General features: G+C 46.7%; 1 protein-coding gene across 1 annotated transcript in view; it reads left to right on the top strand.

Annotated features, from left to right (window-relative positions):
- Window positions 1-605: 605 nt before the first annotated feature.
- Window positions 606-13,991, top strand: part of Snph (syntaphilin) — a 43,767-nt gene continuing 30,381 nt past the window's right edge. The window contains exons 1-2 of the mRNA XM_023707912.1: window positions 606-698; window positions 921-1,026. The gene's annotated coding sequence lies outside the window, so the exon portion shown is untranslated. The remainder of the gene's footprint in view (window positions 699-920; window positions 1,027-13,991) is intronic.

The following is a 13,991-nucleotide window of genomic DNA, read 5'->3' as shown; positions in this document are numbered from 1 at the left end:
CAGCCCTAGTGGCCTGACCTTTTGATTCCCCGGTTTCCCTTAGGATATTAGATGAGACCGAAGGGGAAAGACCCCTAATAACCAAACTACTTAGGTTGTGAATGCTTTTCTTCCTGTCACCATTTTAACCACAAAGGAAATATTTTCTGTCCTTAGATATTTAAGATTCCTGCTTCCAATTGCTCTTCACATTAAATAACCCTGGTGCTATGACTAAGTTATGGAGGAAAACTGTCTAAGAACAATCAGATAAACTTAGCATTTAACACCAGAGCCACTGTGTGCCAGCAAACGAGATAGGTGTCATCATCCCATGTCACAGACCAGAAAGTTGAGGCCCAGAGAGATATAAAGAATCCTTCACGGAGCCACACAACCTGTCACAAGACCTTTCTTCCAAGCCTGTCGCCCATCTCTTCTACAAGCTAGCATGCAGGTGAGAGCTGACCTCCTCTCCACATACTAGCGACCCACTCCCGGGCCTCAGAAGTAAGAGACGACTATCTCTTTAAGAAGCAAAGTGAGGACGGGCCGCTTACGCAGCTGCCGACAGGCTCGTCCCCTGCACCCTCTCTCCCTCCCGCCTCCTCCCGGCAGCCCCGGCCAGGCTAGCACCCAGACAGCCGCCTCCAGCAGGGGCTCCGGAGAGCACCCCGGTGCCCCTAGCAGGGCAGTCACAGCCATGGAAGCCTCCGCAGGTGATGACGAGGACCCCAGGGTCCCCGCAGCCGCCGCCCAGCTGCGCCGCCGCGTTGCAGAGCGCTGAGTGCGGGGACACCGGGGCCGGGGCTGCTGCTGAGCCGCGGCGGCAGCCTGCTCCGCGTTTCCTACCACAGTGGCCCAGCTTCAGCAGCCGGGGCTCAGCTGCCGGGTGTCGCGACGCTCTCACCGGCCCTGTCTCTCTCTCCCCACCGCCTCAGGTCGCTGATCCGGGCCAGGCGGCTGCAGCAGCGACTGCAGAGACGCTGCGCCAAGCGGGCCAGAGCTGTGAGAGCTGGCGGGACTGCGGCGAGCCGGTGGGCTCAGGTGAGCAGGCTGGGCACAGTGGGAGGGGACCCCCAACGAGGCTCTGAGCCCACAATGCTCTCTGCGGTATGATCCCTCCCTGGGGGTACCAGCCAGGAGGTATGGATCACATCGTGACTCATCTTACCCTCCCTTCATTCTCCTACATCCTCTATGCACCCCACCCCCAGCTGTGAAACTGACTAATTAGAGGATGCTGATTGAAGTAGGGAGAAAGCCCAAGGTGGGTGATTAGGAGGAACTGGGGGGCGGGCGGCAAGGCGGAGGACCAGACTGCCCCTCCCCATTCCTATTTGTCTTTTGACATTTGGTGAGCACACAAGCTTCTCTTTGGAACCCTGCACCCATCCCAAGGTCAAGTGCCACAGACTGCTTCTTTGCCTTATTCTCCTGTGTGAAGCTTCAGGGCTCTGCTCTAGATCTGGGGGAAATGCCCATGACCCTGAAGTGAGAGCTCCGATAGTGTTTTTTTTCCAAGAGCTTCTTCTTTTAAAAAGCTTCTATGCTGCTTTCTCCTCCATTCCCAAGCAGGGAGCAGCATTGTTTGCAACACTACTAGCCCAGGGGGACCCTATTCCCTGCCTCAGCCTTACAGACTCAAGGAGAGGCCTGGTCACATGCTGCCTGTTTCCCTTGCCTTCTCAGTATGTCTGGTGGTGTAGGCTGGGCTGGCCTGAGCCTAGGGGAGCTTCCCAGAAAAAGAGGATCTCTGTAGGTAGCAAGCCATGCACAGAAAGTGCCAGAGATTGGGAATCTAGGCCTTTCCCTTGCTAGTTGGCCAAAGTAGCCATCTTAAAATTCTGTAGGTGTGGGTGTCTGTCTGCTTGTCTGTTAAACAAGGAGTTGGATTAAATGGTCTCTGCAATTTTAATGTACCATTCAAGCTGCTCGTAGCGGTTGGAAGGCCTTCTACTAAAGCAACTTAAATTTAGGCTCATGGAATGACTGGGGTTTCCTTAGTTAATCTCTTTCAACTCTGGACTCCTCGAGTGAAACATTGACCTTGTGGGCATCAGAGATCCCTACACAGTTCAGCTAATTCCCTTCCCTACACTTCAGCTTCTTCACTGGTAAACCAGGAAGAGGGATACAGTCCTCAGAGGGTCATTGTGAGACTTAAACAAGTTGTACAAAGAGGCACCTCAAATAAGGGATTGGCACATACTAGGGACTCAGGAGATAGATAGATGGGGGAGGGCAGCAGCCTTAAATCCTCAGCCCATCCCCCATCTCCCCCCTCCACACCCCGTTTCTCCCACATCCTTGTAGATAGTATCCCTGCCAGGGGATAACGAATGCTGGAGTGTGCTGGCCACCAGGCTGAGGACCTAGGTAGGAGTCAAGAGGTATCTACATGGCCACTGCAAGGGCTGTGACACCATTGTAGCACATGATGGTCCCAAGGAGGCATATAGTTCAGCCCTGGGTTTGGAAAACCTGTCATCTATGGGCAGAGCCCTGGTTTAAGGCAACAGAAGCAACTGAATCTTGTACTTTGGCAGGGGAACAGGAACCAGGCTTTTGCATAAATCTTACTGCTTTTATCCTGCCCTGTCCAGAATCTCTCCCTAGACTCTCACTGAGGAAAGGGAGGCAGGCTTTTGGTGCTTGTAATTTCTATTTCTTGTTGTCCTTCATGTTGTCATTTCCAGCCCACACTCAGCCTTTCTTGCTTTAGTTTGTCCCACAGACCACCAGCATTTTGACAGCATGATAAAGGAGGTTCCCCACAGGGTGGGGCAAGGCATTTTGCTGCTACATCAGTTAGGGAAAAAGAAATTGCCATGTCCTGTCTCTTCTCTAAATCCCTGTTAGACTCAAGATCTTTTGACACAGGCCTGGGCTTTCCCTCTTCATCTCTAGCCTCTGCCCTGGGATAGGCCTAAAGTAGGTATTCCCTAAGTGTTGAATTGAGTACATTAGAGGAAATGATATTCCTAAGGCAGTGAGACTGGGGAGAAGTGGCAGTGTGTTGATGGTGCAGTAGAAGGACTTTCAAGTGTAGGCCACTGTGTGAAGGTATTGGTTATCATTATTATTGACATTACTGATACTGTGGTTACCCCCAATACAGGGCTAACATACTTTACATGTTCCTCTAAAGCTCCCGATAGGAGCCAGTGGGGCTAGATGTGCTTGGGAGGGTGGTGATGTTAGCAGCTAGGGATCCAAATGGTGCTGACTGTAAGGGGAAGAGGCCTAAGAACAGAGCCATGCCAGCCACTGCTGCACGCAGATCAGAACAAATGGACTGAAAAAGGTGAGCAGTGGGAAGTCAGGAGATGAGGTCCCAAGTCTCATTTAGCTACTGCCTCATTGTGTGACCTTGGGTCTATAGGCACCCCCACAAGGTTTCTGTGCCCCTTTTCATACAGAGAGCACTGGACTAGACAGCACCTAGGGCTGCTTCTCCAGCTGACATTTTGTCAAGTGGACTCTAAAATAAAAGAGGACAACCATTTATTTATCTTTATATCATTTATGGGATATTAGGCCATTCTCTTTCTCAGGAAATCCTCATAATAATGTGTCCCTATTTAAAGATGAGGATGCTGAGGCTTAGAGAGATTAAGTGATGTGCCCATGGCTGCCTGGCCAGAAGTGGTAAGCCTGTTCATCTGACCCCAGGTGGAAATGTGTGCTCTTCCAGGGTCCTGCTGCCTCCCTATGGTACCTTCCTTTTTTTTTTTTTTTTTTTTTTTGTATTTTAGAGAAGGGTCTACAGGGTATTCAGGGTCTCACTACTAGATCAGACTCATAGTGAGCCGCCTGTTTACAGCCTCCCGAGAGCTGGGATTATAGGTGTGTGCCACCATACCCAGTCTCAATCACCATCTCAGTGTGCCCTGGGGGCGGGGCCAGCACAGCAGGCCTTGGGGGACCAAATCCCCTGCTTGCAGGTGCTTTAATTTGCTGAGCTATTTGGCCAGCCCTGGTACCTTCCTGTTGCATGAGCTCTGTGCACTTGTACACATGTGTGAAGGTTCAGGGATAGGAAAGCTGTGAAGATTTCATGGCAGGAGATCAGGCATTTGTCCAAGCATTTGCTGCAGAAGACTTACTGGTTGAGTTGAAGCATGTATGAGTCACAGCTGCAGAGTTTTTGCCATAAGCTCTGCTTTGCTGCTGCGTGGTGAGCACCACTTTACCAATGAAAATGGCTGAGTCTGAACCCAGGGTCATGACAGACACAAATTTTTGTGCTTCCTATGTGCTGTGCTCTGTTACATGGGTTCTCTTATTTGCTCTACAGACCATTCCAGTATTTAATTTTACCTGTTTTACAAGTGAGAAAACCAGGGTAGAGAAGCTAAGGGTCCTTCCAAGGGTTGCATAGCTGCATGTTGTGGGACCTGGAGGACGCTGAGCTGGAAGTACATTGGATGAACAGGTGAAGGGCTGCTTTTAGTCCAACCCTACACTGACTGAGTGACTTTGGGTAATCCAGTTTCCCTCTGAGAGTCAGTGTCCCAGTCCCCAGATTGAATGGTTATACCTGCTAGATCTAAAAAACCTAAATGCAACTTTATTCCAGAATAGGTAGTTGAGGGGATCCCTGGTCTTGCTGAACACAGACCAGTGTCTGTTATTGAATATCAGCTGGGCCCTGAGCTGGTGCATGGGGTCTGCACTTCACATAAAGAGTGAGAGGAAAGTGGGTCTCTGGTTCCAAGGAGTTCACATCTAACAGAGGGAGACAAATATTTAAAGATGTAGGTGTGAGGAAAAGTCTAGGAGCTGTAAGGCATACTGCTGTGGAGGTGATGAGGAAACAGAGGAGCAGTTTTTCCTACTGTCTTAGCTACTTTTCTTGCTTCTGGGATAAAATACCTGACACTCAAAGTTAAAGGTGAAAAGGTTTCTTTGGCTCACTGTTTGTAGAGGTTTCAGTGTATAATTGGTTGGCTCCAAGGCAGGGTGACATGGCAGAGAAGCATCACAGAGCTGAAACAGTTCATGGCAGGCAGGAGCAGCAAACAGCCAGCAACAAACAAGGAGCAAAAACCCCTTTCTGTCCTTTATGTCTTATCCAGGCTGTCCACTCTTAGAGTGAATAGCACTTACACTCCCTTAATCCTAGCATCATATTCTCTATCCCAGCACTACACATCCTAGAACCAGCCACCTTCAAAAAGCAGCCCCACCCAGAACCACATGAGGCTTTGGGAAGACATCTAGATACAAGCCATAGCATATACCAAGTGGTGGGGTGGCATAGTGAGATGATGTCACTGTTGTCTTATTTTCTGCACTGAGTTTGAAAATAATGATAATGATGATAGAGTTATATTCAGCCTGGGACATTTCCAAATCATTCTAAAGACCTGTTGACTCTTGTCCCAGGTAACTCAGGAAGTGGCCATAAAATCTGATTGACCATCCAAGCTCACATTTGTGTGGTTCTAGCAAACTATCCATTTGTTCCAGGTGAACCAGTACCTTCCCTGTCTTTGGAGGCTACTAGAAACAGGACTCTTAAATTCCATTTGGAATTCTTGTCTAGTGCCCATAACCACCCAGCAGGGTTGGGGGAATCCCCTCTCTTATCTACTCTCAAGAATTCTACCTCTTAGGAGGAGCAGCTGACACCCCGGAGATGGGGGCATTTACCCATGATCACTTGGCAAGCTGGAGCCCCAACCCTGACTGATGGAGATTGTACTACTCAGCCACATGAGAACTCTACATCTAGGCCACTGGGGGCCAATGCTTCTTCTGATGGACAGATGGTGCTGAATGAGGGTTTGATGCAGGTGATACAGCATGGGAGTGGACTTGGGGGCTCTGTTCCCCTGGCAGTTTTGCTTCTTTAATGGGCAAATATTTACGAAGAACTTGTCATGTGTCCACCAGGTCTTCTGACTGAGTTGCTAAGCAGGCTGATTCAGTGCAAAGGGAAAGCACTGAGGAGTCAGCATGGAGTCGTCAGCCTAGCTCTGCCGTCAGTGCTCTGGGTGGCTTGAGATCCGGCCCCTTCTCTTCTGCCACTGTGAAATGGGAGGCAGAAGCATTGATAAGGGCTCTTCAGCCTCTGGCAGGTGAACAGTCAGCAACCTTTTCTTCTGTATTATTTCCCCTTTAGGGCCTATGAGGTGGATAAGACACAGGTAACTTGTAACTTGAGGAAAAATAAGATAAATGTAACCAGAGGCAAGAACAAATGCCCCGTAGATTTGCTAAGGAGAGGGCTTGGGAATGGCTTAATTTGAAACTGATGATGGGGAAGGCTGATACAGATAGCTGAAGTTGCGGTGTGCTTTGTTGCGTGACTTTAACTTGGAGTAGGAGCAGAAGCCTGTTGTCATGTGGAGACAGAACTGCAGAGTGAGCCATGTGTCTCTGAACTTGGATTTCACAGAGACCTGTGCATTTGGGAATCCAACCTAGCCTGGCCAGTTTTTTATTGTGCCAGGTAAGGATATTTCAAGAGATACTTAGAGTTCTGTTTGCTGTCATACAGTAAGAGGAACAGCACTTAAATAGCTCTATTTTCCAAATAAGACTACAGTATCAGCAAAGAAGTACTACTTCAAGTTGAATGCATTTTACTTTTTAAAAACTCACTGCAGGCTGTGGGTATAGCTCCAGGGAAAATGCTCACCTGGCATCATGTGGGGGGACCTGTGTTCCCTCTCCAGCACTAGAAAAAGAAGAAAAGGAAAGAAAGAAGAAACACAACTCTCACTATGTTGTCCATACTTTGCCCATTTTGCCACAGACTCATGTCTTTAGGCAGACTCTGAAGTCAGGCTGCTTGCGTTTGAATCTTTGCAAGCTACAGTTTCCTTAGAGCCACTGTTTCCTTGCCTGTGAAATAGAAGGATGCTTCCTATGTCCTGGGGTCAGCAGGAAATCTGCCAGCCAAAGTAGAGCATAAAATGCATTCAAATCTCCAGGCAAAACAGTTCTCTGGGCTCTTTGTAGCCCAAACTATAGCAATTGGAAAATTCTTACTTGAATCAGGTTGCTATCCTTCATGCCCCTAACAATGTGGGCCCAGTGTTCTCATGTCTACTGATTTATAAGATATAAATTTGGATATTTGCTTGTGACACCTAATTTTCAAATTATGACTAAAGAGGTTACATTTTCAAATACACATATGAAAGCATGTCTATGATGGGCTATCAGTTTGTGATCTTTGCTATAGGTTTTTGAACTGGGCCCACAGTACTCAGCAGTGGTTGGCTGTTCCTCAGAGGTGGACAGAGAAGGGGAGCCAGGCTGGAAGGCAAGCTGTGGCCAGGGCATTCCTGACCTGTAGGCTCAGGAGTGCAGCCTCACTCTGGTCACTTGTGCTTGTTTGCTTCTGGGCCCCAACTCCGAAGTTTATTGGCAGCATGATCAGGATTGAATCTCTAGGGACACCTTAGAATCTCAGCCCCCTGCAGCCAGGCCTCCCTCCACAGGGTCTCTGGATGCTTGTTGGCAGCCTCAGAATAAAAGTCTTCAAGAGTGGCCTGTGAAGCTTGACACAGAAGCCCCTTTTGGGAAGCAGCGTGAGAAAGGTCCCTATGGGCTCCTCAATGCAATAGGGAAGGCTCCTGCTTTTGGGAGCCAGGCCAGCCTTATAACCAAAAGGAGATGGTCTGGCTGGCAAGCAGATCTGTCATGTGGCCACTGTGGAGGAAAACTGGGCTCTCATTACAGAGAAAGCCTAGAGCTTTCTTAGAGAAGGACCACAGAGGAGTTTGTAATTAGCAAGAGGAGCACCACTGACATGGTGCCACGGCCTCCTGCGGTTCAGATTAAGGCCACTGGTGATAGTTTATATTCTTGTAGCTCTGGTTATTTACATTTATTCATTCACCCAACTCATAGTGTCTATTCTGTGTGTACCAAGATGTGATCCTTTCCTCCAGGAGCTTTTTAACCTGGTTAAGGGAAGGTGTGTGACAATGCAAAGGGACTGGCACATTAGTAACAGGGAGGCACATTAGTAACAGGGCTACTTAACTATGTGCCTCCCAAGTGCTAGGTGCCAGTCATCATCCTAGTGCCAGTTTAGAGGGCTGATGTGTGGATTGGCACAACATTCACCACTGGACCTCCCACTTAGTGAAATAATGGTGATACTGTAGTCCTATAAAACCAGGTAGCACTAGAGTAAAAATCAAAATATACATAGGCCATACCTCCTTCCCCCTGACAAAAGCAGCAGCAAAGTAGTTGAGATGGGTACAACTCAGCATGCATGCATTTGTATGTCAAAGACCTGAGTTCCAGTTCCCATAGCAAAAAAATAAAATGAAACAGAACAGTAACAAGTGCACCAATTCAAGGCCCTCTTAGCATATGCTGCCCATGTTCTACAGGTGAGCACTGAAGCTCAGAGAGGAGAAATAAGGTTCAAGGTTGTGCCACAGTTATTGTATAGCAGAGCCCATACTTAGATAATGCTCTTTCTTGTATCAAGGTTGTATTCTTTCTTCTTATCTATGCCACCCATAGATAAATGATTCAGGAATAAAACAGATAAAGTTACTCTTTGCTGAATGCATATGATTGGTGATGCCCAGTGCTACTTGGTGAGTAAACTGGGATTACTAGAAGAGGGTGACCCTAAATTATATACCCCTGACATGATGGTATTAGGATTCTAACTCCAGTAAGTTGGATGTGGCTTCCCACACTATTGTGATAGAATAGTACTCCTCAAGGGTACAGGGTCTACAGATTTTCAAAACGTGGTCATGGTAGAGTATGGGTTCCCATGTGCCCCAGACCACTCTCAATAAATATCCATCTAAGCAATGAGATAATATGTTTTGACAACTGGCTTCTCATCTCTGGGCTGCTCACATATGCCTGGGTGTCCTGGCAAGAACTCTTATAGTAGAATGGAGTTACAATAGCTGTGCTCACATTTTTGCAATACAGAGGCTCTGAAGCTATAGACTAGGGCTGGTCTTGCAGTAATGCAAACAGTGGGTTCCCCTGTGATCCCAGAAGAAAGAGTAGCTGAGGGATGGGATTATTTGGAAAGGTTTTCTGGAGGAAGAGGACCTAGAATCCCTAGGCAGTATGCCCTGTACTCTGGCTAGGCCACAGGCCAGCCCTGCTCTGCAGAGGGTAGTTACCTATTCTTTCAGGCTGTTTCAATGATGAAACAGAGGCACAGTAAATCATGGGCCTTTCCCAAATCCTCAGTAGGAGCCCAGGTTGGTGTCACTCTTCTGCATGAGCCTGCTCCCCACACTTCACTGTGAGTTCACCTCCTTCCAACCCCCTTCCAGAAGTGGTGGATAAAAAACAAGCGCAAAAGGCATGCTATAAACATCACCTCTGCAGTGAGGAAAGTCTTGTGACACCAGCCTCCTCCCTCACATTTGGAGCACAGAGCCAGGGGGAGGAGCCTCTGCTCCATCCACTGAAGTGGCCCTGGGCCTCCTGGAAGCACTCCACTCAGGGCCAGCCCTGACCCGAGTCAGGCCTGGATCATTTCCAATTCTGCCACTTGTTAGCCTGCAACCTCAGACACATTGTGTTATGCACCCCACCTCCTACCCCCAGGCATTTCCTCATTTGCCAGGGAGGAATTGATTAAACCTGCCTGCCTGAAGGAGAGAAGGAGAGGAATGACCCATTGGCAGTCTCTGTACTAAAGGGAGCCGGGGAGATGGCTCAGTAGAATAAGAATAAGTGCTTCCCCGGCAAGCTCAAGGGCCTGAGTCCAATGCATACATTTGTATGTCCTTATTTCTCCCTGCACCTCAGTGTCCTCACCTGTAGAACACAGGCAGCATATGCTAAGAGGGCCTGAATTGGTTGTTACTGTTCTGTTTCATTTTAGTTTTTGCTGTGGGAACTGGAACTCAGGTCTTTGACATACAAATGCATGCATTGAACTCAGGCCTGGTTCTGCAAAAAAGAAAGCAAGAAAGCAAGCAAGAAAGAATGGACCTATACTGTAGCTGGTGTCCACAGTGCCACTTGCCCCTGCCTCCTTCCTTTGTACAGGTTCAGTGCACCCCTGCTCTCATTTAGAGTACTGAGACACACAATATACTGCGTACAAGTGCAGGCTCTACTGACATCACAGGAGCCTCCTGGCAGGTCTGGCAGGTCAGGGCCGGGGAAGACAGCATCATTGTCCAAGAGGAAGCTGAGATATAGGGAATCTATGCAATTCCCCCAGATGTTATGGAGACCAAGGTACCAAATGTCTGCTTTCCAAACCCAAAAGCTCATCATCCCACTCCTTGTCCCTTGTCACTCTTTCTCTCTCAGAGGAGGCATGTGATCATCTATTCCTCCCTCTTAAGCTCTTAGCTGGGTTCTTCAGAATAAGATTATGGGCCCTGGGCCTGGACAGAATAAACTAAAGCTGGAGGACATTCTGATGCTTTCTGACTAAAGAAACATCCCAAAGGGACCTTGGATACTTTCTACCCAGGATCAGCCATCTTCCCTTCGTGCCATTGCTTTCCACCTACGCTAACCCTCTCTGACATTGCCTTCCTTCCACTACTCCTGCTGTCTCCCCACTCTCAGATCTACCTCAAAGTCATTCTTCAGGGACCCTCTTCTGATTCCATAGATTCTTGCAGAGCCCAGGCTCCAGGAACCATGCTCAGCTCTGAGGCTAGGGCTGGGGTGCCCTTCCCACCTCCAGTGGAGGGCTGCTCTTTGGAGCTGTGTGCCTGAGGGAGAACAGTGTTCAGAGTCCCTAGGACTGGCCAGGAATAGGTGGTGTGAGGGGTCCCAGAGGCTAACCATCTAAGGGGAAGAGACCAGGATCCAAGTCTAGACAGTGATAGGCTACCTTATCCTGCTCCCCACGTAGTTGATAGTGGAGGCACAGGATAGAGGTGAATGTACACAGACTACCTTCTTGGCCTCTACCATAGACTTATTTTGTAGCTATGGGAAATTATTTCTCTGATCCTTTGATAGCTCCATAGTAGAAATGTGCAATAGCCTTGTAGGAACATATCTGCCATAAGAATTAACCTAGATTAGAAACCTCTTATGCATAAAGCCTCAGTGCAGGGTTCAGCAACAGGTAATTAATAAATGTCAGTTCCCCCTTATCTACAGTTAAAAAGAAAGAATTTTATGATTTCTCTTTTTTTTCCAAACATTCCCTCTCTCTTTTCTTGGTCCTTCCTCCAACAGGAAGCTCACTCAGAGAAAGAGAAATGGCACTTCATTCACATGGATGTTGGGCTTTCAAACCTTCAGTTTCTTTCCTGGCCAGCATTTCCATGACTCAGTAAAGACTTGACTCAGATCTCATCAGTCAATAGTAGGAATTAGATGGAGTTCTGCTTGGATGTCTGCTACACACAGATGAAGGAATTCTGCTGGAGCTGCGAGCTAGTTGAAGACTTCTTCCAAGTGGTGGCCAGGCTAGAAACAGTCAGATCCAAGAAAAGCCCTAATGGCTCCTTTGAAGCGAGGTTGGTTGGAGGGCTGGGGAGGTGAGGCTAACTCCTTTGGTTGAATTTGGGGTAGGTCACACTGTGCCTGCTAGAATAAATATCCTAGACCAAGATAGTGTTTGGTTTGTTTCTGCATACCAGTGCCTAGTGCAAGCCAAGAACACAGGGAATACTAGAAAAATGCTGAGTGAATGACAAGTAGCTTTGTTGTCCTCATCAGATGGAATTTTGGGTGGCAAGGCTCTTGAGGCTGCCCTAGTGGCCATAATGCAATTTTAAAGTTTGTGAATACAAATGTGTATGAGTATTGTGCTGTGGGCTTGTTTCCCACTCCTTTTTCCCTTTCCCCACTCTTTCTCCCCCTGCTCCCAGTTTTATTGTGGTATAGCTGCATATATTTCATTTATACAATTTGGTAAGTTTGATGTAAGTATAAACGTGTGAAACTAACATCACACAAGATAATGAGCATGTCCGTTGTCCCCAGAGACTGCTGTTTGTAGTTTGTCCCTCTCAAGCTCCACCCTCTCATTCCCAGACAACATATGGGTTGCTTTCCTTCACTGAACATTACCTTTTCTTCCTTCTTTCCTCCCCTCATCCCTCCCTCCTCTCCTTTCTTGCCTTCCTTTCTTCTCGCTCTTTCTCTCCTTCTCTGTGACCCAAGGCCTTGGCCCAAACTAGACACATACTCTACCACAAATCCACACACTCTCCTGTACTTTGCATTGCTTAATGGCTCATATAAACATACATTCTTTTGGAGGTCTTCCTTTTTTCAATTAACATAATTATTTTGAGACCCATGTATATATCTGTATCTCTATCTATCTATATTTGTTGTTGTTTTGTTTTGCTTTGTTTTTGAGACACAGTCTTGCTACATAGCCCAAGTTGGTGTTGAGCTCATGGCAATTATCCAGTCTCAGCCTTCTAAGTGCTGTGATTATAGTCTTGTACAACCATGCCTCACTTATCAATAATTTATTTCTTTTTATAAATTTTATTCCATTGTTTTGATAAAGCATGAACCATGATTTTTTTACTCATTCATCTCTTGATGGATATATATGTTTCTTCTTATTGGCACATGCTTGTAGTACATAATATCTACATTCCTTGTATCAAGCTGGTACATGCACAGAATATATCTTTTTTCTTTTTTCTTCCCCTTTCCCTCTTCTCTCTCCCAATAATGTTTATATTCCTTGTGTGGAGTCAGTACATGCACATAACGCATCTTAATTCCTTTTTCCACCCATCCTTCCCTCTACTACTCCTACCTCCTCCTGTGATCCTCTTCCCCTCTGAGAAAGCTGTCTCCCTTCTTCATATTATCCATCTGTCATTTTGCTCTTTATTCATGTTTTGGGTTTCTCGTATAAGAAACCATGTGATATTTAACCTTGTGTGTCTTATTTAACTTTCTAGAAGGTTGCCCACATGCTCCCAAAGTATTTATATATTATTACATACTCACCAGCAGAATGTGAGGCTTGCAATTCCTCCACTTGCTTACCAACACTCGGGGTTGTCAGTCTTTCATGTTAGCCATTAGGTATGTGATATGTGTATGGTGGTTCCTCTTGGTGGCTTTAATTTGCATATTCCTAATGGCTAATGATGTTGGGGCATCATTTCGTGTGCTTGTTTACATCTGTATATCTTATTCAGTGAGGTATCTATTCAAATATTTTGTGCATTTATTTGGTCTCATTGGCTTATACTAATTTTTTAAACAGTCCGGATATGTCTTGCATCATATTTTGCAAATATTTTCTCCCAGTCTGTAGCTTGTCTTAGAAAGCCTTGTGTGAGAGAGGGAGATTAAGAGACAGAGCTTGAGCTAGGTGTGGTGGTACATGCCTATAATCCCAGCCACTCAGAGGTTGAGAAAGGATGATGGAAAGTTGAAGGTCACCCTGGGCAAGAATGGACTGGGATGTAGCCAAGCACTCCAGTAGTTTAGTCCCTAGAGGTGTGTGTGTTGGGACAGAGAGAGAGAGAGAGAGAGAGAGAGAGAGAGAGAGAGAGAGAGAGAGGGGGAGAAAAGAAGAAGAAGAAGAAGAAGAAGAAGAAGAAGAAGAAGAAGAAGAAGAAGAAGAAGAAGAAGAAGAAGAAGAAGAAGAAGAAAGGAGAGGAGGAGGAGGAGAAGGAGAAGGAGGAGGAGGAGGAAGAAGAGGAATAAAGAGAAGAGGAAGAAGAAGACAAAGAAGGAGAAGGAAGAGGACGAAGAGGAGGAAGAAGATGAAGAGGAAGAAGAAGAGAAAGAGGAGGAGAAAGAAGAGCAAGAGGAGGAAGAACAACAAGAAGAAGATGAAAAAGAAGAAGAGGAGGTGGAAGAAGAGTTAGAGGAGGAAGCAAGGAGGAAGAGATACAAAGAAAGAAAAGAAAGAGAAAGAGAAGTTAGGAAAAAGAAAGAGAGATAAGTTAGGATGGAAGGAAGGAAGGAAAGAAGGAAGGAAGAAAGGAAGGAAGGAAGGAAGGAAGAAAGAAAGAAAGAAAGAAAGAAAGAAAGAAAGAAAGAAAGAAAGAAAGAACTGAAATCCAGAGATTATAATAAATTCAATAACATGTTTT

This window comes from Octodon degus, unplaced genomic scaffold (assembly GCF_000260255.1).
Source record: "Octodon degus isolate 3935 unplaced genomic scaffold, OctDeg1.0 scaffold00317, whole genome shotgun sequence".
Classification (NCBI taxonomy): domain Eukaryota; kingdom Metazoa; phylum Chordata; class Mammalia; order Rodentia; family Octodontidae; genus Octodon; species Octodon degus.
Note: the sequence above shows the minus strand (reverse complement) of the source record. Positions and strands in the feature narration are given on the sequence as shown.